The sequence below is a fragment of the Teleopsis dalmanni genome, chromosome X (genome assembly GCF_002237135.1).
Source record: "Teleopsis dalmanni isolate 2A chromosome X, ASM223713v2, whole genome shotgun sequence".
In the NCBI taxonomy this organism is placed as follows: Eukaryota; Metazoa; Arthropoda; class Insecta; order Diptera; family Diopsidae; genus Teleopsis; species Teleopsis dalmanni.
In genome coordinates, this window is record NC_051848.1 from 28,496,079 (window position 1) to 28,510,058 (window position 13,980).

Below are 13,980 nucleotides of genomic sequence, written 5' to 3' on the forward strand. Positions count from 1 at the left end.
TAAAGAGGAATTAATCGGATCTTTTCAAAGTATAAAGAATTAGTTATACTTACATAGTCAAAGACTGATAATAAACCATTTCCTTTGACCGGTTAACGGATTTACATGAAAGCTTCTTGCTACGATAGCTATATTCCCATAGACAAAGATTGATCATGAAGAATTAAAAGAAATAAAGAAGAAGAAGAAATTATAATAATAAGGAGATGATAATCACAACTCTTCAGAATATAAAAAATTCATATTTATATAGATAAAATCTCATCATAAACTTTTTTGAAAAACAGCTTAACAAAGTACAACCCATAAAGAAAAGTGTTGAGGAGCGCATGGAAGATAAATTAGAAATAAAATTTAAACATTGGGATATGTCAACTTAGTTTGAAATTAGTCGCTTTTTTTATTATTAAAAATGAACATATAGTCAAAAAATTAAAAAAAAAAAAAATTTAAAAAGTCGCCGTTCATATCAAACAGATACTATGCTATAAAATTTAATTTATTCTAACTTTGTCTGTCATTTTACTAAGCTGGAAGTAGCACCTGATACATTAAAATTTGATCCTCATGTATATTATATATATAGTAAAACAATATAATTTTACATCAAACAGTCTAAAGCTTCATTCTTTATAGGAACTCCACCTACTTTAAAGAAAAAACATTAGAAATCGTTATATGTTTTAAAAGAGTTGATGGAGATTTCCATCGACTCTTTATAAAAAACTTAAAATTGGAAGATATTCTGGAATAGTGTGGATATTAGATTAAAATATCTAGAAGTTTGTTTTGCAATTGGAGATGCGAAAAAATATTAACATCCTTAACATTCTTCTCTTTAGATACTAAAAATGAGTAAAATAGTCTATTTCTACTATTTATAAAATAAAGTGAAAGCTGTATACCTACGATCACATAAAGTATAATTTTATTCACATCATTTTGTTTTATTGGTAGATTAATAATAAAGTAATAAATTAAACAGGATGAGCTTAAGATGTTCCACTGGGCTCAAAACAACTTTTTAAACGCATTCCAATTGCCCAAATTTTCTGTAATGACATTGTTTTTAGAACTGTCAGAGAATACTTATTGCATCACTACACAATAACGTAAAGAACACCCCAAACTGAGTATACATAGTAACTCTGCGTCTATATGGCCTTATTTTTTTGGCAAGATTTTTGCACACATTGTCAACAACACATACGAGTTTTTATTCATAAAGTATAAAAAAAAAGGTATTTGCTTTAGCACATAAAAATCTTGCTAAAGTCTTGCCAGTGTAGAAGCTCAGCATGTTAAGAATGCCTATTTGTAACACGGGGCATGGATTTTACCTCCTGTTTTTAAAACATGTACATAAAATGTCAATAAAGATTACTTAATTCATTTGTTTAAAATTGTCTTTAAAAACAGCCCAGCATTGGATTAAATCCATCTTCAAATATGTCTTCATATCTTGGAGACATCTTCGATGAGGTATCGATCTGTTGTTTTTTACACATTTGCAATCGCGTAAAATTTATATATACAAATTTCGAATCTACGAAGTTTATTTAGTGTTAATTCGAGTATAAATAAATCTAAGATCTATCCTAACAAAATAATGCTGTATGTATTACTCTTATAGAAAAACCGGGAATACATTCAATTTTGTATTCACTCATGAAATAATTATTAATATAAACTCGTCTAGTTTAAATACGTAGTCAGACTGATTATTATTTTTAATTTATTCAGGAAATACAATAGTAACAACAGTCATATACGATATATTCAGAATCTAACTATTGTGGATAGAGTTCTTTTTCGATATTACAAATATAGCTGAGTTGTCTGATGTAACATACATAAAGATAGATTAAAAAAACAAGTACAACATTACTTTAAATATTTGCATTTAAAGTTGATTATAGAGTATAATCAAAAAAAATTTATTTATATAAAAAACCACAAGATTACTTTGTATGGAAATCTTTTGGAGGGGTTTCACCAAAAGATCAACAATCCCATGTCCATGACTAACACATGAAATAAAAACTTAGTGACTTTCCAAATTTTTTAACATTTACAATTGTACAATTGTGTACATAAGACGGGGCTTTACAATTCTGGTTCAGTTCGGTTAGCAAAACAGCTGACTTTAGTTAGATCTTTTCTATTTTATATTTACATTTGCAATACTCACAGATACTTTTAGTCATAGAAAGCACGTGAAAAAAATTGACGAATACTGCTCATATTTGATATCAAATCATTTAGTAACAACAAATGTTTTTTCCATTCCATCTTTGATAATGAATAAGAGTAAGAGTAAATACTAAATACTAAATACCTTCAAGCTCTGCTAATAATGAAACGAGTTTTAAAATATTATAAAGATATTTTTAATTAAATTCGTAAAATTTTTGTTATCACAGCAAAAAACAACCGCATTTCGAGCCTCAGTTCGAGCAAAGCAAAGCAAATTCAAATGGCAATTAACACTTTTTTCCTACGCGTCTTGCTTGCTAATTAAAAATTCATAAATGAACATAAAAATAATTTAATTGTTAAGTATAAAAAACAATATACAATAACAACAAAGTAATATTTACTTTTGCAATTTCGCATTTCAATCTATTTTCACAAGCCACATTGTGAGTTATTTTGTTTTAAATTTTTCTAAAAGCATTCAAAAAAGTTTTAGAATAGATTTTCAACGGAATTTCAATTGTAAGATTTTTAATATTCACAAAAACAAGGTTTTTAAATATTAAATAAAAATCGAAATTTGACTAGAAGGGAAAACAACATTACAACAATAGAGAAAAGCGTTATAATTACAATTAAATGTTATATACATTATAACGAAAGGTTAAGTTAGGTTCAGAAAGCGCGTGCTAATAGTTGGCAGCACTTCCACTCAGAGGCATATATTGCCCATTGTAATGCTCTCAAAACCTTTGTAACCTTTGTAATCCTTGTTAAACCATTTGGTTTTCCAGATGAAGTCGAAGAGATCCGATAAGTTTACTTTCGTTATCTCTTCCAAGCCAATGAAAAAGCGATCCACAAGACATTAAAGTCGTCTTGCCTGCAGTCCTGGACAGAGACACAGGAAGTGGTTGATAAATTCTACCTCCACTTCATCCTGGCAACTTCTTTTTAATTCACTTATTGGAAGTCGCTACTGTTGGAGAGCATAGGCGCAATGACACACTGACCCGTGAGTACTCCAGTAAGTACACGAACTGCAGGTTTGCTGAAGCCTAAAAACTGTTTTGTTTCATTTTTGTCCAAATTAGGTCATAAAGTTCTAGTTCTAATTAGTTTATAAAGAAGCTGTATGTCAAATTTAAACAATTTGAATCATTATTTTTCCTGGGCTACAGGATTCACCTAAAGCGAAAACTGTATGAAGTTCTATATGAAAAGTTTCATTGGTCTTAAGACCTTAAGGACTTCATTTGTACGTCAACATATGTTTCGTGCAGTTTTATTTGATTGAGACTATTAATTAGTCTCAGGGACATAGGGTAATGGCGTGCTATACTGATTAAAAATATATATTATATGTGATTTGACATATACAAAACAGTTGCTAATAACCATGAGTCAGTAATGTATGATTTTTATTATTAGAAATCTGTTTATTTTAAAACATTAAAAAAAATTATTCTTTTTCTTTAAAAAAAATTTTTAATTATTTAAAAACTATTTTAATTGTATAAATAGATAGAAATAATAAAACATTGCTATAAATATTATTAAGAACATATTGAAGATAAAAATAAATCTGTTTAAAATATTTTTAGTACTATATTTCTTAAGTTCAACGAATCTCTTTAAAAGTACTTAAGACAGTAAGTTATCGGCACTAACAGTTCCTAGTATATAATCAGAGGTATATAAAATAGAAAGCAGAAGATAAGAAAGAGCTGTTTCAGAAATCTGTTTAAGAATATTATGAATAAAAAATAATAGATAATGGCATTAAAAATGTGAACAGTAAACATCCGAGTTTGAACTTTGTGATAGAAGAAAATACTAACCTCGGTGCACTTTGTAAAAACAGCTTTAAAAACAATTTCTGCAAACAGATTTATGCAAAATGAAATATGATTAATCTTTACTGATTCAAAAGGTTAATTTCTTTATGAAAACAAAAATACTTTGAAAGGAAAATAGCTTAAAACAATTCATTTAAAATAAAAAACTTTTATAAGTAAAACTTTTAAATACGTTACTATCTTCTTAACATCTTCTTCTAATCACATATAGGAATGCAATGAGTACATTGATTCATAACGTGGAATACATAAAACTATTTTCGACGATATGTTCTTATAGCCTAAACATCAAATATATTATTGACATCATACCATAGAGTGTAATAAAACACATACTTCAAGTTATGGACTTTATATATATATACAATGCTATATATTTTGCTAAATGTAAATAAAAGTGAAAAGATTTTGATTGAGATTTCACAAGATCAATTCTTTATTTCAATATATTCAGATTAATATATATTTAAATATTTGGTGTGAGACACAACACCAATCAAATGTTCTTAGAAGATCCTTTCGAGGTACCTTTCACTGACTTGTCTAATCATAGCTGGCAATAACTCGACCGAAGTTATGACTGATGTTTTTTTTTTCAAAGCATTGGAGATTTTTGAGAATTATGCTTATAAACAAAACCTTTTGCCTTACCTCACAAAATACAAGTCCGGTACTGATAAAACAGAACGTATTGTATGATTTTTAGCTTCGTTATGTTACACCAACATATATTCCATATCAATATCTAAAATTTCAAACAAAAAGAAATGGAAATCATATATATTAAGTCTTAAGTTTCAGTTAATATCTCTATTGTCGATGTGCCATAGGACTGCATAGTATAAATATTTATTTATGTTTGTTTTTTTGGGTAAATGATGAATTCGGATCTTTCAAACAATATTGTTTCCATCATACAAGTATATTGACAAAGTTTTATACTTCTTATTTATATAAAACTCAATTTTCGACATATAGTATAAAAACATTATCCAATGAAGTCACGCAATTTTGCCAGGATTACAGGCATTTAAACACCTTTTAAATACCAAAAAAACATTAGACATAGTTCCGTTAGCATATATATTTTGTTTTTACATAGTACAATAACTTCTATTCATAATATGCGGTTTATAATTTTTCAAACAAACTTCGGAAATAAGCTTATAACAATTATATTAAACAATTTAATGACAATATATTTTTATAGTTAAAGTCACTTTTATATACGTTAATACATAAATATTTTTTGTGGTTTACAATGAAATATTATGCTCCTTTTAAGCACTATGTTTGACCCATTTACAATATACTCCAGATTTTCTATTTTCAGTAAAGAAAATCAGAGAAGATACTCATATAATGCAAGCCGTTACTGAGATGTGGACTTTCGTATATAGTAATTGTATATAAACTTATTATTATAACATTAAGTTATTGTGTTTTTCATTAACTTATTAATAAAATGGTCTGTGACTGGCCAAAAATGCAATCAGATATTCTTACAATGCATGAGATCTGCTCCTTTCAGAAAATATAAAAATATCTTTGGTGGGGATGAAAAAGTCTGCTAACAACTAGCTTAGATAAATTTCGGAATCCAATTACTAAATTTCTTATGGTATTTCAACCCCTAATTGCTGGAAAGCAACTTCAGCAGAAAGTTTTGTGCAGTCTCTTAGCTGAAATCTTCTCAACTCGTTCTTAAGAGGTGGTTTTAGAGGATTCAAGTACTACTGTCGAAGCTTTCGAAGCTTTCCACCTAATACAAAAAGTAGATATGTGAACATATGCATATCATTCTTTTACAAATCGGACATTGAAAGTTTTTTCCTAGGAGATAAACATTGTGAGCACCCGGTCATATCTCAGGCTCCATAAATTATAGAAATTTGAAATTTATTGCTTATAATTGATTGAATTTTTAATAAATAGTGTAAACAATTAAGATTGTTTATATTTAATTACAAAAATTAACCGGTAAATTTCAAAAAAAAAATTTATTTCCTAATATATTCAGAGAACTTTGAGTTTTTATATTTTATTTAGATTAAGTATTAATTTTTACTAAGAAATAAACATTTTTAGGCTGCTATTATTTTTTGAAATTTTTTTTCTCTCGCAAAACACATCAAGAACATGCGTACTGTAGTTCGGATGAATGAGTTTTCAAAGAATGTACTACAAAAATTCTTATATATAATTTTGGATTTTGATTTGTAATAAAATTCTGCCTTAAACCCAAAAATTGCAGGACGGTATTATTCTTATAAGTTTTTTTTTTTAAAAATTAATTTGTTCTTCACCTCACACTAAACCCGTACACACGATTTTTAAGTAAAAGAACATATCAAGAAAAAAAGAGGAATATATTAAAAAAAATTGTGGTTTTTGTTTTTAATTCAAATTAACCATTAATTTCTATTTAAAAAATTAATATTTCCAGTATGGTATTGTTTTTAGAAGTATTTAAAAAAATTAATCTATATCAGGTACCTTATACGTAACTCATACGCACCGTAATACCATTAAATCAATTATCCATTAAAAATAACGAGCATTTTTATTTATATTTTTATATTTTAAATTATATTTATCATTTAATTCTACATAGAAATAAATCATTTTAGGCTCTTCTTCACAGAATGCAATATTTTATATTTGAAATTAAATTTTATTAATTCAAAAAAAAAATGATTTGGAAACCATATAATTTTTTTGAATTGATCGAAATAGACGTACTGTTTTTTAGCAAGCGGTTTATGTGACAGTCTAGAATCTTTCTGAAATACTCACTTCCACCCAGCAAAATGTGTGTTGACTCAAGAATTCAAAAAAGGTACTTGAAGCTTTCATGCGGTATATCGGTAGATATTTATTTCGACCTTGACGTCATGTTCCAGTGATGTGCTTGAGTTTGTATAGTCATTTGAATACCTTTATTTTCGCATAAACTTTCTATTAATAACCGTGATGATCATTTTGTTTGCTTACGAATTACTTAATTCGAAAATTGCCCTCACAGCTAGAACGATGTTCCTTTATTAGGCATTTGGACGCATTCTTGCAAACACAACGCGCTCGGTCTATAGGGTTTAGTTTTCTTATTTCTTTTGAAACCAACTAATAAATCTTTGTTTTTCCTCTGTTTTCGAATATTTTTTGTGTGGTTGTTTGTTAATTTTATTATATTCACTTAGATATTCTATCCATCCTCCACTCTAAAATCTTGTCTCTTTTTGAACCTACTAACATTAATTCACTTAACCTCAGTTTTCGAACAGTTTTCGAACATTGTTTTTGTTATATGCTCCATGATGTTCTATTCATCCTTCACTTCGATGCGTATAACGTTCAATTTAAATCTTAACTCCGAAACAGTTTTTGCATATTTGTAGTGTTCTATATTGCAAACCATTACCACAGCGTTTCCCTATATTTAAAATTTCATTGACATGTGTTTTCGATCTTTGGGTCGAGATACGAAAGATTTAGTTATAGCATTATATTTTCATTCAAATATAATGATATCAACCTATTAAATTTGAGCCCCATCGCTAGCAAATTTTTTCTATAAAAACTTTTAAACAAATATTTTCACAGGGTTATGAACAATAAACTCAATCTGAGCTAGGCGAAAGATGGATGCAGTACTACCAGCAGTTCAATCGTTATAAGAATTTAAAATTGACTATAGTTCAATTGAACCAATCTATGTACTATATATAAAATGCAATTAAAATTATAACACGAATTATTATAACTTCCGTCACACTTCAATGTAGGCGATTTATTATTTTACTCCACATATCGTTTGCTTTTAAGCTTAAAAGATATTTCGTATTTACTTTTATTTACAGATACATTATTTGCTACCTAATTAGATTTTTATCTCGATTATACTTGAAGCTTAAAATCTTTAGAAGTAATTTATCTATTTTTCACATTTCCTCTCTATAAAAAATGTTATTTTTTTTATTTATTTACTGTAAAAAGCTGTGGTACTAAATTTTAATACTTTTATAACAAACTGATTTACATACGGATAAGTATAAATCTATGTATGTTTGTATATATGTGCGTTTGTAAATAATTATATACAAATTAATTAATTAATAAATTCACATATGTTTGTATGAATTAATTTTTAAAGTATAAAGATACTTTACTGCATATAGTATACAGATACATATACCTGTACATATACTCGTAGCAACAGTAAATTTATTAAAAAGCAAATAATAAATTGATACTCATAGCTAAATATGCTTATTGAAATATTTATTTGCATATTAATTTTTTTATCAGTTAATTTAGTTTCGAAAGTAAATAAAAATTAACAACTCGACAAAACATAAAAAAGCAAAATGTGTAACCGACCTTTCCAAATAACTAAAATTAAAATTCTAAAAAAAAAAAAAAAAATTAACAATTTTAGCCGATGTGACAATTACTTGACGTGTGACTAACTCAAACGTCGCCTATTCGGTTCATAGTCCGTTCAAGCCAGTACCACACTTTGTACCAAGTACAGCTCGGCTTTGAGCCAGCATACTTTTTTACAGCCGAGACACGCTTTAACTGAAGTTTTTCAGGTTTTTTTTTATTTCATATGAGGCGCTTAATCGAAGCGCTACTGAACTAGTTTAGAAAATTTATCATAATCGAAGTTTTTCCAGTGATTGGTGTTAAGGTCAATAGCGTTTACTTTTAGCAGTGTATACACTATGTAATACTATGTAACAATGGGTAAACACTTCCATAAAGCACTCAAGTGGAAAAGTTTCGTTTTGTATTTATTTATATATTTATTTAATGTTTATTCATATTTTCATGCTAAAAACGTTTATTATTTATTCTCTGCTTACAATAATAATTAATAGATTGTATTAGTAAGAAACATGAGCTTACTCTCCAGCTAAGGTACTTAACACTGGTCACAAAAGTGGGGATTTTTATTAATACGATTACGATATAACACATTTTAAAGAAATGTTGATTCCTTTATTTTTCTAAAGTGTTGAGCTTATAAAACAATACGTTCATCCAATAAAAAATGCACACATCACTAGAATGTATATATAATCTGCTTATAAGTATCCAGCTTATTTCTATCAACATTCACTGAATTAAATCACTGTGAACTTTTATAAGTAATAGCACGCATAGAACCCAACTACGTAGGTCCTGTACACGTTTTCTCCGTGTACAGTTCCATTAGCTGAAGATTTGCATTTGCGTTCTCGAGGTAGGAAATAGAACAGTGAACTCATAGTTTGATCCATCATTTTAAATGAATGTAAAATACTTGAATTACCAATTTATTTTGTGAAGTACTAATCCATAATTAGTAACACGTCCATATATATAATAATATAATACGTAATACAAAAAAAAATATTTAGGGTAGTTCGATGATTTTACAGCCAATTCTTCCCATCTCCAAGCTTGTATTCCCAGTGTATTTAATCAAATTAACTGATTAATTGAGTTCATCCCAACTGATCAAACAACTGTTAACATCGAATATATAAGATAAAAGAATCAACTACACATTTAATAATAATACACAGATTAAATAGAATCAAAATATTCTACATAATAATAATCAGTTTGTATCATGGTATCATCATATTATATAACTTATTCGATACAATATACGTATTTGTATATCACCGTGCGATACTTCGTGGTAAAGTTTAACCAATTTCCGGTTTTCATTAAAGACAGTTGATACATAATCATACAAAGCTAATAGATCTTATAGTGAGTGAAAACAAAACTAAATATTTTCTGTCACAGACAAATCTTTTTAACTTCGTGAGGCCCACGTCACAATTCATACATATAAGTTGAAAGTTAAGTATTTCTTTATTCGGAAACCAACATAAACACCAAAAATGAAGTCAAACTTGAGATATTACAAAAAAAAGATTCGTACTAATAGATGACTCTTCTAAGTAAAGGCTCAACGATATACAGGCATCTATATGCAATTGGCCACTTTCAAAAAGAAAAAAATCCAATTCTCTCACGGAGATGCTCGGTGCAGATATCAGTCTTAAGTTATGTCTACTTAAAGGTCATTTGAGATTAGGCAACCATGCTGGAAGATTGAATCTCCCATTTAATGATATCTGTCGCAGCTGTAAGAAAAATAATAAAAGTGCCTCTCATGCCAGCTCATGCACGACGGCGACTCAATACTTTAAAGACCCCTTTCTTCGAGGCTGTTGATCAACTTCAAGACCTCCCACTACACAACATTCTAAGCTTTGCCAAAGGTTTCAGGTGGCCCTGAGTCTCTCCATTCTACGGTAACACAATGGGTCAACAGTCCTAAAGGGATCCCCTTTGAATGATCAGTATAACCTAACCTAATAGTTGATTAGGAAATAAAAACCTCTCTCTATAAATGAAAATCATCGTCTAGAACTCTCTTATTATACTTGTTCTGCTGTATGCTGGACTTATCGTACCTAATTGGGATTTCACTTAATATTATTTTTCAGATCCGTAGATAAACCGTAGAGTTTTATATCTTTTGGTTTTAGTAATCAATTAATTTTGGAAGTACTAATAATTCTAAGCTGGTGCTTATGCTGCCCGTTTTATTCACTATATCTGTAAGGTTGCGCTTGGAAAACGTTTGAGTAAGGAGCTTCTCGCTGTTCTCTTCAATGTTTCGAACCGGAATTTTTCCCGTTCCGGTTTCTGATCCAGTTCAGAACAAAACAAAGAATATTTGGGTACAGTTCCAGTTTTTGAAAACTTTGGTTACTAGAGCTAAAAAAAATTTTTAATCGTCGACTACTTTAAGTATATATATTTCTGTTAATAGATTTTATCCTATTTCAGTTGAATATTTCTTAACTGAGGCCTGATTTAAATTAATTTAAAATATATTCAAAAAACATAAATAAACAAAAAAGTCAACAACTGAAAAGAAATTTGTGTGAATGAACACATACCAAACTACATGGTGCTAAACCGAAATAAACCAATACATTTTTTTTTTGATTCTATTCAGGTTTTCGTTCCAGCAAAAATATTGGTTTTTTCGGCTGTTGGTTATCGGTTCAGTTTCAGTTCGAAGACATACTATTTTCAGCCTACATCCCAGAACGTAAACCTATTAAAAAACCAACCCTAAAGGGTAACGAAGCTGCGGAATGTTGTTGGCTTCAACAATTTACCTATTTTCAACATTAAACGGCATAGAAGGCAATACTTTCGGTTTTTCTTTTAGGAATATTAGATATATATATATTTTTTTTTAATTTATTGAATTTTTGGTTGAATATAAAAAGCATCAGTGATCTTTAATTGGGTTAAATTACAAACAATTTTTGAATTTTAATATTTTAAAAATTTAAAACGAACAATGAACTACAAAAAATATTTCCAAAGACTGATAATGGGTCTCTGACAATATCCCGAAATGCTGTAAATTCAGCAAAAAATATACTTCATTGAAAATTAAAAATTCTTGTGTTTAGAATTTTCCTCCTTTTCTGTTACCAGAGATTTTTTGTCATCAGACAAAAAATACTTACTGTATACTTACAACTTGTATACTTACTGAGTATACATACGTATGCAAACTGTAGATTCTGTGAAGAGATTGAGTAGTCCGCCACATATGTGCTGTTAGAATGCCCTGCGTTAATGCACATACGGAATAGGCTCCTGGAAATATATATTCTTACAGAAGAGACAATAAAACTATATAAAGTAGGTTCTGTAAGCCCTGTTATTGACGCAACAGGACTTAGAGACCTACTTTCCACCCAAGGGGGGATTGTAAATAGATCCGACGGTCATAATGCCTCATCCCCTAACAATAATAATAATTAATAATTACTATAAAAAAAAAATTTTAAATAAAAATTATTAATTTAACTTTTCTCAGTACTAGTAAAAAATACATTTTTAATTCTACAAAAATTAGCCCAAAAAATTTTTTTATATGATATTTCCAAGATTTGATTTATCATCAGTTGTAAACTTTAAAATAATTTTTCCAATTACAATTACTAAAAGTATTTCAAACTAAAATAGTTTATATTGTAACTATTGCATTTTAATTGATATACACTTACAGTATACATACCACCCCCTCCAATGGCGTAAGCGAACTATCATAAACGTAATATCTTTAGTAGATAACTGTAGAAAAACCCGCGCATAAATTTAATAAATTTTTGACGTCATTTTTGCTGCAGTTTCCCCCAACTGCATGCGGCTGATTCACTCTATTGTTTTAATATATGTTCATATGTATGCATATCAACAGTTCACAGATACATTTCACAGAAGCAATCTTCTGATAATTTATGACTCTGCTAATACAGAACAAACTTTTTGTTATTATCTGCTTAGAGTAAAATTAAAATTTTACGTTAAGATTTATAATATATGAATTAATATGCTTAGCTTATGACGTTGAACTCAGCAAATAAATTAATATATTGTTAATAATGTTTAATTTATTACAATAAATAAATCTTTTTAAGCATTATTAAATTATTTTTTCGTTCAACAATTGTAAGTATCTTAACAAATAATACATGGAAGTAACATTGCATTAATGCTTCTTCTTATATTGTTCTTTCTAAACATGACAGTCTGGTTTGAACTTTCTACACAACTTTTCTTAATAGAGTTTTATACCTAATGTTTCTTCTAATTACTTTGTTATTTCATTAATCTTTCTAAGCATGGAAGTCTGTGGTTGATCAATATTTTTTTCACCACTTTTCTTCATCCCTCTTTAGCAGAAATTATACCTTTAAGAAATTGGGGAGTTTGTGATGGATGTAGACTAATGATTGATCATGGATTATGTTCTTCAGGATTATTAAAGGGATTTATGCCATCATTAACTTCATGATGATTTTTATTAAGTTCCGGAAATGTAGGTGCTGCTCCAACTTTCAATTTATTGGGTGAAATTTCATTATTAAATAGAATTGTTAAATGATGTTCGTATTTAATAATTAGATTATCTTTTTTAGAGCTGTCTAGGTATTAAGGTGTTTATACATTTAATGTTAATTGTAAACTATCGTCGTATTTCTTATATCGAAGAAATGGAAGTAGATATGGCTGTAGATTATTTATTCCAAAATATTTCATGTAATCATTTTTTATCGGATTTATGTTAAATATATTTGAATGAATCTCTACGTTTTCTGCAAATAAAAATAAATCTCTACAAACTCAATGTTCATAATCAGAATAGGATATTATATATCTTGACAAGCAAATTGTTAACTGGTATTAATTGTATTCTCTAAATTAATCAGATTAAATTCAATGTACTTTTGTCTTCCCAATATTCTTTATTGCATGGATTAAACAATAATTTTTTTTCTAATACTTTTCTTATGCATAAATCCATTAATTTCTTTTTAAATCCAAATATTCAAAATTTTTTATAAATATTTTATTTTTTATTTTATAAAAAAAATATTTATTTTGTGTTATTTCAAAAACATAAATATTATCATTAATAAAAAATATGAATTCTCTTAAATTTATAAATATATATATATATATATATTATTTATTTTTTGCTGTCTTCTCAGTATATGTGTAAATCCATCCAAATTCTTAAATCCATATATTCAAATTTAATTATATTTTTATAATTAGTTAAAAGACAATAAATTTCATAAAACAATAATTATTATATGTTGTTTCAAAAACAAAAATATCATTTATAAAAAAATATGAATTCTTTTAAATTTATAAATATATATATATATATATTATAAAATGTCTGATGAATCGATTTTCTTAATTCAAGAAAATAAATTTATTTAACTCAACACAACAAATTATTTTTGTTTTAAATATCTTTAATTTTCGTTTCCACAAAAGTAACCGGCACTGACCAACCGCGTAAATTGATTGCTGATAG